At 44.5% G+C, this 14,687-nt stretch overlaps 1 protein-coding gene across 1 annotated transcript in view; it reads left to right on the forward strand.

Moving 5' to 3' along the window:
• Positions 1 to 10,662: 10,662 nt before the first annotated feature.
• LOC120924423 overlaps positions 10,663 to 14,687 on the forward strand; it is a 66,700-nt gene continuing 62,675 nt past the window's right edge. Inside the window, exon 1 of the mRNA XM_040335382.1 lies at positions 10,663 to 10,874. The gene's annotated coding sequence lies outside the window, so the exon portion shown is untranslated. The remainder of the gene's footprint in view (positions 10,875 to 14,687) is intronic.

The raw sequence follows: 14,687 nt of genomic DNA on the forward strand, positions 1-14,687 counted from the left end.
ATCAGGTGTCGGCTGCAGAAGCAGCCAGAAAGATGGAAAACTTCAGCTGTTCAGAATGAGGCAATTACGGCCTCTATAAGTAATCCAGAGGATTACTACTGATTGCTGCATCCTGAGGCTTTTTGAGTGAAGGAGAGCAGTGAACAGAAATACTTCTGAAGAGGTGAGGTGCTTTTTCCTGTGGGATAAAAATCAAAAAGACTATTTGTTTTCTGCTGTATGACCAGCAGTGTCTGCCCAGCACTAGGCTGTGCCAGACTCCATAGATAGGTTCCTGTGTGGTGAAGGTAGACGCCCCAAGTGGCCAGGGTTTATTTTATGTTATTTTGTCTATGCTGTTTGGATGCTTGCAATTGTTTCCAGCAAGATGGAAGAATAAACCAAATTCTTTGTTTTCAACCGTCTTCGGCTGTTTCTCTGTATCGTTCCGTGTGTAGTGAACCCATGCAGGGGGTAACACCCCCCCGCTACCGAGCTAATCCCTTACAAGTGCTATAAAAATGCACTGATTACTGTGTGAATGATACTGGCAGTGAAGGGGTTAACCAGTAGGGGGCAAGGAAGGGGTTAAGTGTGTCCTAGGGAGTGATTCTAAAGGCCCGTACACACAATCTGACTTTTTGACAACAAACCTTCGACGGACCTGTTTTTGCAGACAATCCAGCTGTGTGTACGCTCCATCAGACAAACTTTTTACTTTTTCATCGTACAAATGTTCGCTGTGAGAACTGACAAACTTTCCGGCAACAAATGTCCTACGTCGGCTATTCCGATCATGTGTTCACAAGTCCATCGGACTAAAGTTCAAAGTACAAACACGCATGCTCAGAAACAATGCTAAAGATCAGACAACAATAGCAAAAGCTGCCCAAAGGGTGGCGGTAAAGATCAGAAAAAACACGTAGTACGTCTATTATGTCACTACGTTCATGTTTGTTGGCTGAAAAAGTCCTGCCGTGTGTATGCAAATCAAGTTCACGGCCAACGCCCATTCCGAGCACAATCCACAGAAAAGTCAGTTGGAAGTCCGATCGTGTGTATGAGGCTTAACTGTGAGGGGGCTGGGCTACCAGTGACACAACAGTGATCACTGCTCCCGATCACAGGGAAAAGTAGATCACTGTCCTGTCACTAGGCAGAACAGGGAAATGCCTTGTTTACAAAGGCATCTCCCCGTTCTGCCTCTCGGTGACACGATCGCGGGACACCGGTGGACAAAGAGTCTGCGGGTCCCGGGGACACAGTCACTGAAACCGCGGCGGGCACACGCACGTGCCTGCTAGGCGGCAGATTCAAAGCAACGTACCTGTACGTTGCTTTGCCTGCCTGTGCCATTCTGCCAAGGTAAATGTACGTTAGGCAGTCAGCAAGCGATTAATGACCAAGCCATTTTTTGCGTCGCTTTAACTGACAACTGTGCGACCGTGCAATGTTGTACCCAAACTAAATTAATGTCCTTTTTTTCCCCACAAATAGAGATTTATTTTGGTGGTATTTGATCACCTCTGTGGTTTTAATTTTTGCGCTATAAACAAAAAAAGTGAAAATTTTGAAAAAAAAACAATATTTTTTACTTTTTGCTATAATAAATATCCCCCAAAAAAATAATTCAGTTTATGCCAATATGTATTCTTCTACATATTTTTGTAAAAAGAATCGCAATAAGCGCATATTGATTGGTTTGAGCAAAATTTATATCGTCTACAAAATAGGGGATAATTTATGGTATTTTTATTATTATATATATTTTTTTTACTATTAACGGCGGTGATCTGCGATTTTTAGCGGGACTGCGACATTGCGGCGGACAGATCGGACTTTTGACACTTTTTTGGGACCATTGACATTTATACAGCGATCAGAGCTAAAAATAGCCACTGATTACTGTATAAATGTCACTGGCAGGGAAGGGGCTAACACTAAGGGGCGATCAAGCGATTAAGTGTCTTCCCTGGGAGGTGTTGCTAACTGTATGGGGGCTGGGCTGACTGGAGTAGGAGACAGATAGTTGTTTCTAATCATTAGGAACAGACAATCTTTCTCTCCCAGAAACAGAACGGGGATCTGTTTGTTAACACTGACACATCTCATTTCCACCTGTCTCTGGAGCAATCGCGGGTGGCCGATGGACATCGAGTCCTACAGACCCGCTGGTTGGCTCCCCCATGGTGTTCTGCCAGAAGCGAAGGCACTGCGGGAGGGATTCCCCCATCCACACAGACTGTGTTGATGGGGGAATCAAGCAACTTTTTTCCTTCCACCCATGGTGGATGGAAAGGAAATTGCGTCAGCTCCTATCAGTCTCCCAGCCCCATAGAAGTCCATGGGGAAGAACTGTGCAGGCACAGATGTCAGATCAAGAAGCCAACGGAGGGATGTAAACAATTCTGTGGGCCTCAGGGTGAGATCTAGGTAAGTATAGCATTTTGGGGTGTTAGACCTACTTTGAAAGTGGGGAGCAAAAGGGAACGGAAACTGGAAAAGTTTCCTTAGCCATTATGCCGCGTAAACACGATAATTTTTCGGCATGAAAAAAACGTAGTTTTTCAGCATGTCCAAAAAACGAAGTTTTTCCAACTTCATCATTAAAAACGATGTTGCCCACACACCATTGTTTTTGAAAAATGATAAACAAAGTGCGGTGACATACACCACGTACGACGGCACTCTAAAGGGGAAGTTCTATTCGCCTTTGGGCTGCTTTTAGCTGATTCCTTGTTAGTAAAAGACAATTTGCGCTTTTTTGTCTGTTACAGCGTGATGAATGTGCTTACTCCATTATGAACGGTAGTTTTACCAGAAGGAGCGCTCCCGTCTCATAACTTGCTTCTGGGCATGCGCGGGTTTAAAACGTTGTTTTTGCCCACACACGATCATTTTTAACAACACGAAAAACGACATTTTAAAAAACGACGTGAAAAAATGCAGCATGTTCAAAAAAAAAATTGTCGTTTTTCAGAAGCCGAAAAACGATGTGAGGCCCACACACGATCATTTTAAATGACGTTTTAAAAAAACTTCGTTTTTTTTCATGCCGAAAAATGATCGTGTGTATGCGGCATTAAGTTCAGAGATAAGCACAGCATTGATCATGTCCACTCACAGAAATTACTAATCATTTACTAATAGACAGACAGATTTATCTTAATTTGAATATCTGCAATCTATTCTTTAAGTACCTTTATATCTTGCTCTTTCAATACTATTTCTTATCTTTAATATGGGATGTCACCTTGAAGGCAAACATTATTTCCAAAGTACATTCAGATAAAAAAGACAAAACTTCCATTAATGAGTCTCGAAAACATGAAACAAAAGAGACGTTAAATTTACGCTGATATGGATAGTTCTATATTTATTTCTCAGTTGCAGGAAATAAAAAGAAGTCAGTAAAACATATTTGCCCATTATCTTCTGAGGAAGTCCATGGAGATTAATTTGCAGTCACTTTCCCATTATAGTTTTGCTGGAAGAAATAATCGAGAAGATGGATTCGAAGTTTCAATGTTATTTTAAATTTACAGAAAATTTGCTCGGCCTTAGTTTGTTATTTCAATTAGTCTGCGTGAGCCAATCAGCTCACAATAGAGGAGCATGCAACGCTCTATAAAAGATGAAATACCGTAGAACCGCTTAAACTCTTCATTATAGAAAGTCAGTTTTTCTATCCTAGAGGCCGTATAGAATCATTGATCTATGTGTAATGTAGGCTGAATGACTGTACTACATATCAAAGGACAAATACTGAGAAAAATTGATTTAATTGAATACTTCAGCCCCGGACCATTTTGCTGCTCAATGACCGGGCCACTTTTTGCGATTCGGCACTGCGTCGCTTTAACTGACGATTGCGTGGTCGTGCGACGTGGCTCCCAAACAAAATTGCCGTCTTTTTTTTCCCACAAATAGAGCTTTCTTTTGGTCATATTTGATCACCTCTGCGTTTTTTTGCGCTATAAACAAAAATAGAGCAAAATTTTGAAAAAAAATGAATATTTTAAACTTTTTGCTGTAATAAATATCCCCCAAAAATATATAAAAAAAACTATTTGTTCCTCAGTTTAGGCCAATACGTATTCTTCTACAAATTTTTTGTTAAAAAAAATCACAATAAGCGTTTATTGATTGGTTTGCGCAAAAGTTTTAGCGTCTAAAACATAGGGGATAGTTTTATGGCATTTTTATAAAAAAAAAATGTTTTTACTAGTAATGGTGGCGATCTGCAATTTGTATCAGTACTGCGACCTTATGGTGGACACTTCGGACACTTTTGACACATTTTTGGGACCATTGGCATTTTTATAGCGATCAGTGCTATACAAATGCATTGATTACTGTTATAATGTCACTGGCAGGGAAGGGGTTAACACTAGGACGAGGAAGGGGTTAATTATGTTTCCTAGGTGTGTTCTAACTGAAGGGGGGGTGGGACTGACTAGGGGAAATGACAGATCGCTGTTCATACATTGTTCATACGCGCGCCCCTAGTGGCTGAAATGCAAAATCACGTAATATTACGTGATTTTGACCAGCCGAGCCGACCTGCCACCGTAAAACGGCGGCGACTGGTCGGCAACTGGTTAAAAAGATTCTGTCACTTTGATTGTGCAGGGTAAACTAACCGTGAATCTTCAAAGGGGCGACCCCATCCCCCCTATGTTCACCTAACTAGCAACCCCTCTTCCAGCTCTGCAGCTGTACTGAAATTATTGGTATTGGTGACCCAGTAGGTAAAGGTGTCACCCCCCTGATCATGTGACAGTGATCAAGCCTTATTATTGGCTGCTACAGCAGAGCACTGTCACAGGGGAGGAAGTCAACTGCTCCTCCATATCCAGAAGTGAGACAGAGGATGGAGCAGTTATTAGACATGTGCAGAACGAACGTATTTGTTTTGTTTCGATTCGTTATTTACATAAATTAATTTAGTTAAATTTGTTTCATTCATTTCATTTGTTTTCATGATTCGTTTAGTTTATTTCTTTTTTTTTATCGATTTCAACTAGTTTTCAAATTCAAAAAGTTTTCGAAATCAATTTAGAAAAGTTTTTGAAATCAATTTAGAAAAGTTTTCAAATTTGAAAAGTTTTCGATTTCAAATAGTCTTTGAACAGTTTTCCAATTTCAACGTGGAGAGCTGATGCTATGCATGTAAAATAGAATAGATAATAAGGGAATAGAATATAATTTTTTTTCTATTATATTCCTTTATTTTCTATTCTATTTTATTCTCTTTGGAAATTGGAAAACTTTTCGAAAACGATTTGAATTTCGTACGAATCGAATTTCGTCATTATGGATTTGTTTAAATTCGGTACTATTCTAATTCGGAAATTCAGATATATCCAAATTTCCGAATAACAAAAATTGGTCCGATTTTTAATTCGGAACAAAACAAACCGCACATGTCTAGCAGTTATGCAGCACTGATAAGTGCAGCACTATAAGAGGATCAGGGGACCCATGACAGATACAGATACACCGGCGTAATTCGAAAATCCCGCCGGCGTATCATTGTTTTGTATTCTCAAAACAAGATACGTCAGAATTAGGCTCGGATCTGACTGGTGTAAGTCACTTACACCGTCGGATCCTAAATGCAATACTACGCTGGCCGCTAGGTGGCTTTTACGTCGATTTCAGCGCTGCATATGCAAATGAGCCGATTCCCGAACGTTTTTGCGCCGCTTCGCCGTAGTTTACGTCGTTTCCGTAAGCGTAAGGTTACCCCTGCTATATGAGGGGTAACCTTACGTCAGTCCGCCGTATGCCATGTTAAGAATGGCTGTCGGGACAGCGTCTGCTTTTTCTGTCGTTTACGTAACTCGTCACGAATAGGGCTGTGCGTTAATTACGTTCACGTCGAAACCAATGTATTTGCGGCGTACTACGGAGCATGCGCACTCGGCTACGTTTAAGGCTGGCGCATGCGCAGTTCGTTCGGCATGGGGGCGCGCTTAATTAAACACAAGCCGCCCCCTTTGAATTACGTGGTGATACGCCGGGCCATTTACACCACGCCTCCGCAAATTACAGAGCAAGTGCTTTGAGAATAAGGCACTTGCTCCACAAAGTTGCGGCGGCGTAGTGTAAATAGCTTACGCCGGAATCTACGTGAATCTGGCCCATTGTGTTTTTTTTCAAAATTGTCGCTCTTCTTTTGTTTATAGCGCAAAAAATAAAAACCACAGAGGTGATCAAATACCATCAAAAGAAAGCTCTATTTGTGGGGAAAAAGGGGGGTCAATTTTGTTTGGGAGCCACGTCACACGACCGTGCAATTGTCATTCAAAGTGCGACAGCGCTGAAAACTAAAAATTGGTCTGGGCAGGAAGGGGGTGAAAATGCCCGGTATGGAAGTGGTTAAATCTATGCATGTGCTGTTGATGTGTTTTTGCAACCCATTTTGCGATTTTTGCGAAACATTGATTTTGCTAGAAGGAGGTGTCTGTTGTCATGCAGGAAAATGTACCAAAAACGCATGTACATGTGTTTTTCACGTGTTTTTGATGCAAAACCATTGAAGTCTATGGAGCCAAAAACATAAATGCCTAGCAGGAAACTGCATAGATGGGAACAAGACCCATAGTTAAATGTTAAAGGTTAAATGGATTTTAGTGCGTTTCTGTGGCTCTGCAAACTCACTAAAAAAATGCATAGATTTTGGCCAGTTTTGTTTAATTCTGTTGATTTTTGAAACAGCTCAATTATATTAGATGTGTGTACCGGTACCCCTGAACTTGTCAGACATAATCACAGGTATGAGCATACTGCTGGTAGAGCCTGTTGCCATTACTGATAAACTATTCATTATGTTGTACAACATGGCCCTCTGCTGGCCAAAAATATTACTAATGCCAAAAGTCTCAGAATTACAGTGGATGTAAAGGCAGGATATTTTAGGTAGATTCAGAAAGAGTTAGGCCGGCTTATCTACAGATAAGCCGACCTAACTCTGAATCTGCACCAACCTATGTTTAAGTGTATTCTCTAACAGAGATACACAAGATACGACGGCTTGCGCCATCCTAGCTTAGATTGCAATGTTTCTGATGGCCGCTAGATGGCGCTTCCATTGCGGCCGGCGTAGATTATGTAAATGAGGGGATACGCCGATTCACGAACGAACGCCAGGCCGATGCAGTACTTTTACGCCGTTTACGTAAGAGATAGGCCACGTAAAGTTAGTGCTAGGCTCTAGTGGAATAGTAATGTTAAGTATGGCCGCCGTTCCCGCCGCGAAATTCGAAATTTTTACGTTGTTTGCGTAAGTCGTCCGCGAATCGGGATTTATGTCGTTTACGTCCACGTCGAAATCAATAGACCCGTACGGCGTACTTACCCGCAATGCGCACTGGGAAATGTAGTCGCCCGGCGCATGCGCAGTGACAAAAAACGTCGAAAACGTGAGGTCAAGCCTCATTACCATGATACACGCCCCCCTCCAAGTCATTTGAATTAGGCGCCCTTACGCCCGCTCGTTTGAGGCTACGCCGCCGTAGATTAGCAGGTAAGAAGATTGAGAATCATTACTAGCCTAGCTAATTTACGCGGTGTAGCCTAAACAGGCTAGGCCGCCCTAAAGTTAATCCCTTGTACCTGAATCTACCTATTTGTTTTAGTTCATTCCCTGCATTCCCTTTTACAGTTTCCCACTGTAGGTCTTCAATCACTAAGCTCCGAGTCTCTCACTAGACAACCAGATCCCAGCCTCCCGCTGGATCCCCTGAGCTCTTCAACAACTAACCTGCTGTATACTCCTCAAGCGTCACCCCCACTAACCCGCTGGGTATGCATGGCAGAAGGAAGCCTCTTCTAAGGATGATGCACAAGAAAGCCTGCAAAGACAAGACAAGCAGACTAAGGACACGGATTACTGGAACCATGTCCTGTGGTCTTGTGAGACCAAGATAAACTCATTTGGTTCAGATGGCGTCAAGCATGTGTGGCGGCATCCAGGTGAGGAGTACAAACAGGGCCGGCCTTAGGGCTCTTTCACACATACGGACAAACGGTCCGTTAATTACAAGTCCATTTACGGACTTGTAATGAAGCCCTATGGGATTGCAGACGTTAGCGGATGATGCATCCGCTAACGTCCACAACCATCCGCGTCCGCAAAGATCCGCTTTTGCGGACGGAAGAAAACCCTATTTTTCTTCCGTCCGGCGGAACGGATCGGATGAATACGGACACGCGGTCCGTATTCATCCGATTCCCCATAGGGGAGAGCGGAGGAGAGACAGGGCGGTCTCTGCACAGACATTAAGCAGTACACTGCACTTATAAAAAAAAGAATTTACTTACAGAAAAAAGTTTTTACATCCGCTGCCTGCCTCTGTGGATTCTTGCCCTCCTTTGTCTTCTCAGTGCGCATGGCATATGAGCTCCTCATTCCTGCTCCTCATAGCAAGGCAAGGACAGCCGCCCATGCCGTCTTTCCGTCAGAATCCGCCTGTTGCCTGCCAGGCGTACCTAGAGCATTTGGCACCCGGGGCAGATCCTATTTCTCCCCCCCCCCCCCCCACATTAAAATATAAAAACACCCCACTGTGCCCCCTGCATCCTCCAATATCTCTGTCACTACTGTGTACCCCTCTCCACAACTGCATCCCTCTACATTACACAGCACCCTGCACCTCTGGACCCCTTTACATTTCACAGCACCCTGCACCTCTGGACCCCTTTACATTACACAGCACCCTGCACTTCTGGGCCCCTTTACATTACACAGCACCCTGCACCTCTGAGTCCCTTTACATTACACAGCACCCTGCACCTCTGAGCCCCTTTACATTACACAGCACCCTGCACCTCTGGACCCCTTTACATTACACAGCACCCTGCACTTCTGGGCCCCTTTACATTACACTGCACCCTGCACTTCTGGGCCCCTTTACATTACACAGCACCCTGCACCTCTGAGTCCCTTTACATTACACAGCACCCTGCACTTCTGGGCCCCTTTACATTACACAGCACCCTGCACCTCTGAGCCCCTTTACATTACACAGCACCCTGCACCTCTGGGCCCCTTTACATTACACAGCACCCTGCACTTCTGGGCCCCTTTACATTACACTGCACCCTGCACCTCTGGACCCCTTTACATTACACAGCACCCTGCACCTCTTTACATTACACAGCACCCTGCACCTCTGGGCCCCTTTACATTACACAGCACCCTGCACCTCTGGGCCCTGTTACATTACACAGCACCCTGCACCTCTGGGCCCTGTTACATTACACAGCACCCTGCACTTTGGACCCCTTTACACTACACAGCACCTTGCACCACTGGGTCCCTTACATTACACATTAACCCTGCACCACTAAACCCCTTTACATTACACAACACCCTTGCACCACTGGACCCCTTTACATTACATAGAACCCTGCATCTCTTGACCCCTATACATTACACAGCACCCTGCACCCCTTTACATTACACAGCCCCCCACAGCTCTAGACACCTGTATGTTACACAGACACCCCCTACAGTGCAGACCCCTCCCCCTACAGTGCAGACCCCCCCTTACAATACACACCCACCCCTACAGTGCAGACCCCCTCACCTACAATACAGACCCCTCCTTACAATACAGAACCCCCTCTACAATACAGATTCACCCCTAAAGAGCAGACCCCCCTACAATACATACCCCCCTACAATACAGAACCCCCCTCCTACAATACAGAACCCCCCTACAATACAGACCCCCCTACAGTGCTGACCCCCCTACAATACAATACCCCCCCTTACAATACAGACCCCCCCCTACAATACAGACCCCCCCTACAGTGCCGACCCCCCCTACAATACAGAACCCCCCTACAGTGCCGACCCCCTAAAATACAGACCCTACAGTGGGGACCCCCCTCACCTACAATACAGACCCCTCCTTACAATACAGAACCCCCTCTACAATACAGATTCACCCCTAAAGAGCAGACCCCCTACAATACAGACCCCCCCTACAATACAGAACCCCCTCCTACAATACAGACCCCCCCTACAGTGCCGACCCCCCTACAATACAGAACCCCCCTACAATACAGAACCCCCTCTACAGTGCCGACCCCCCATACAATACAGAACCCCCCTACAGTGTCGACCCCCCTACAATACAAAACCCCCCCTACAATACAGACCCCCCCCCCCCCCCCCCCGACAATACATAAATTTTAAAACGTGTTCTATTTTTTTTCACCGATGGAAAAAAAAAAAACGATGGGGCCCTCACACAATCGATTTGTCCGATGAAAGACTGTTTTCATCGGATAAACCGATCGTGTGTACACGGCTTTACTGTTTAGATGTTGAATTGTAAAAGCTGCGGCAACTGCAAGCGTGCTGATCTTACAGGCTTCTCAATCTGACAGAAGTTCGCTGCTTTTAAAATTCAGCATGTAAACATTGACACTGAGTTATAAGTACTGTATTTTACTATATAAGCTCAGTTAACTGTTAAAAAAAACCGTATAGAATGCAAAATTCCGGTGGGTGTAACAAGATGTCCGCTTGCCACCTTCTCTGTGTATCCTTACTATGTACGAGGGCAGGTGTAGCAAGATGGCGGCGATGAAACGTCACTTCAGTTACACTTTCAGATAGGTCGCCTAATCTGATGAAACACAGGCAGAGGGAATGCTGGGAGTTGTAGTTCTGCACAGCCAGTAGGGGGGGAAGTTTGCCATTGTGATGTAATAGGAACCCTGCTAGCTGCAATGTTTTCCCTCAATGGGAGGTCAGTATAGAGGAGGGGGGATGGGGACTGCCCCTTAGATGTGTGTATTGCTGTCTCTGGTTTCCGGGGGAGCTGCAGACCTCCTTCCTCCTTCTATCACAGCACACAGTCTGCATGGAGAGCACAGTAAGTAATGGGATGTTATGTGGTTTGCATGCTTCCTCTTTGTTGTATGGCAGAGTGCAGATCACATGATGTCTGCCAGCACCCCTCACCCCCCTGTACATGGGCACAGTGTGATCAGAACTCTGTGTATCACTGTGATTGATAAGACTTGCTCCTCTATGTGGACACATTGGAGCTGATTTACTAAAGCAATATGGGCAGCTGGGGGAGGGTAAAAACAGGAGGTGCAGCTTCATCTTGCCCCCCCCAGCCCCCACCTATATTCTATCTTTACAAGCAGATGGGGTAATGATAGGAGGAGGATATGCATCTTTAACTGGTGGCACCAGCATTTGTGTGGACCTGGCACACAGATCTGTATGATTTATCTATTTTTTTTTTTATCTCATATGAATTTGGATCCTTCTTGAATATTTTGTGGCATTAACCACTTGCTTACTGGGCACATATACCCCCTCCTGCCCAGGTGAAATTTCAGCTTCTGGCACTGCGTCGCTTTAACTGACAATTGCGCAGTCGTGCGACGTGGCTCCCAAACAAAATTGACGTTCTTTTTTCCCCACAAGTAGAGCTTTATTTTGGTGGTATTTGATCACCTCTGCGGTTTTTATTTTTTGCGCCATAAACAAACAAACAAAATCAACGTTTTTTACTTGTTGCTATAATAAATAGCCCATTTTTTAAAAAAAAAAACATTTTTTTTCTCAGTCTAGGCCGATACGTATTCTACATATTTTTGGTAAAAAAAAAAATCGCAATAAGCGAATGGTTTGCGCAAAAGTTTTAGCGCCTACAAAATAGGGGACAGAATTATTATTATTATTTTTTTACTAGTAATGGCGGCGATCTGCAATTTTTATCGGCACTGCGACATTACGGCGGACACTTTTGACACATTTTTGGCACCATTCACATTTATACTGCAATCAGTGCTATAAATATGCACTAATTACTGTATAAATGTGACTGGCAGGGAAGGGGTTAACACTAGGGGGTGAGGAAGGGGTTAAATGTATTCCCTATATAGTGTTCTTACTGTGTGGGGGAAGGGGGGTGACTGGGGGGGTGACCGATCTGTGTCCCTATGTACAAGAGACACAGATCCGTCTCCTCTCTCCCCAACAGCACGCTGTCATTGTGAGAGCCGGCAATGAGAAATGATCTCATATGTAAACATATGAGATCATCTCTCATTGGCCGCACAGATCGCCTAGCAAACGGCCACTCCGATTGGCCGTTCACGGCGATCTGTGATTGGCTGTGTCCAAGGGACACGGCCAGCACAGAGGTTCCCCGCTGCGCGTGCGGGGAACGCGGAAAGGGGCGGCCGTAAAAACACGGCGCCCCAGAGAAGTAGAACCACCCTGCGGCCGTATATAGTCCTACGGCCGTCGGGAAGTGGTTAAAACAAAAAAAAAAAAACATTTTTTTTTTCTCAGTTTAGGCCGATAAGTATTCTTCTACATTTTTTTGGTAAAAAAAAAAATCGCAATAAGCGACTGGTTTGCGCAAAAGTTATAGCGCCTACAAAATAGGGGACAGAATAATTTTTTTTTACTAGTAATGGCGGCGATCTGCGATTTTTATCGGCACTGCGACATTATGTCGGACACTTTTGGCACCATTCACATTTATACTGCGATCAGTGCTATAAATATGCACTGATTACTGTATAAATGTGACTGGCATTGAAGGGGTTAACACTAGGGGGTGAGGAAGGGGTTAAATGTGCACCTGCATAGTGTTTCTAACTATGGGGGAAGGGGACTGACTGGGGGAGGTGACCGATCTGTGTCCCTATGTACAAGGGACACAGATCGGTCTCCTCTCTCCTGACAGGACGTGGATCTGTGTGTTTACACACACAGATCCACGTCCTTGTCTCTGTAACCGCCGATCGCGGGTGCCTGGTGGACATCGCGGCCGCCAGGCACGCGCATTGGCATCTCTGTGATGTGGCGGGTACACGGCCCCCCAGTGGCTGGAGGCCGTATATAGACGGCCTTCCGGTAATTAAGATCCACACAGCGGCCGTATAAAGTCGGACGGCCGTCAGGAAGTGGTTAAAGTGGTATTAACCACGTCAGCCCCGAGCCTCTTTCTGAGATTTGGTGTTTACGGTTTTGTTTTGCTAGAAAATTACTTATAACCCCCCAAACATTAGAAAAAAAATTAAAATAAATGATATATATATATATATATATATATATATATATATATACACACACACACACACACACACACACACACACACACACACACACACACACACACACACACACACACACTTACACCCTAGAGAATAAAATGGCGGTCGTTCCATGTCACACCGTATTTGCACAGCGGTCTTTCAAGCGCACTTTTTTTTTTTTTTAAAGTAAGACAACATTACAGTTAGCCCAATTTTTTGTTTTTCATATTGTGAAAGATAATGTTATGCCGAGTAAATGGATACCCATCATGTCACGCTTCAAAATTGCACCCGCTCGTTTTATTATTATTTTTTATTTATCCCTTTTTATTTTTTTACACTGTCACTTTTATTCCTATTACAAGAAATGTAAACATCCCTTGTAATAGAAAACAAGCATGACAGGTCCTCTTAAATATAAGATCTGGGGGCAAAAAGACCTCCGATCTCAAATTTACACTAAAATGCAATAAAAAATAAATAAAATGTAATGTCATTTGAAAAAAAAATGTCTCTTTAAGAGCCCTTTAACACCGAGCTGCCCCGAGCGTCGGCGGTAAAATGCAGCTATTTTTAGCGGCGCTTTACCGTCGCATTTGCGGCGCTTTTCGGCCCCCCGCTAGCAGCCGGAAAAGGGTTAAAACCGCTCGCAAGGCGCCGCTGCCCATTGATTTCAGATAGAGAAAGGAGCTGTGTGTTAGTGGGCGTCCTGACTCTCCCGTAGTCCAAGGAAGGGGGCGAGCACGACACTCCACACCAGGGAGAAAGCCTTGCATTACTGTGTGGAGTTACAGACAGAAGAACAGGAAGTGAGGATTTCTCAGAAGAGAAAAGGACATTTAAAAGCAAAATGGAAGGATGAGGTAAGTGAGGGAGGACTGCACTAAGGTAAAGGAAGCTATTTAGGGGGGAAAAAAATTCCTTTAGAAGCCCTTTAAGGTTCGGTTCACACTGCCACGGCTTGTCATGCAGCTTGAGAGTTTAAAGTCGCATGACAAGTCGCACCCCATTAATTGCAATGGAACTGTTCTAAGGCTCCATGCACACTTGCGTTTTTTTAAGCTCCTAGAAGATAAATCTTGTTATCTTTATGTGTTCATGCACGCTACCTTAGGTCACGGCAGTTTACACCCAGCCTTAGTGTAAGACTGCCATCCACTCCTTATACACTGTGCTGCACAATCTACACTGCTGGCCGTGTGCACAGTGATTGTACAATATACTCTGCTGTACATTATACACCCCACACTCTGTGACTGTATAGAAGACATTGGACTAGATTTAGAAAGAATTTACGCCGGCGTATCTATTGATACGCCGCGTAAATTAAAAGTTGCGCCGGCGTATCTTCTTTCTGGATTCAGAAAGCAAGATACGCCAAAATTAGGCTAAGATCCGACTGACGTAAGTCTCTTACGCCGTCGTATCTTAGGGTGCATGTTTACGCTGGCCGCTAGGGGGCGCTGCCGTAGATTTCAGCGTAGAATGTGCAAATGAGCTGGATATGCCGATTCAGAAACGTAGGTGCGCCCGGCGGATTTTTTTACGTCGTTTGCGTAAGGCTTTTTCCGGCGTAACGTTACTCCTGCTATATGAGGCATAGCCAATGTTAAAGCGGGAGT

This window comes from Rana temporaria, chromosome 1, assembly GCF_905171775.1.
Source record: "Rana temporaria chromosome 1, aRanTem1.1, whole genome shotgun sequence".
Lineage (NCBI taxonomy): Eukaryota > Metazoa > Chordata > Amphibia > Anura > Ranidae > Rana > Rana temporaria.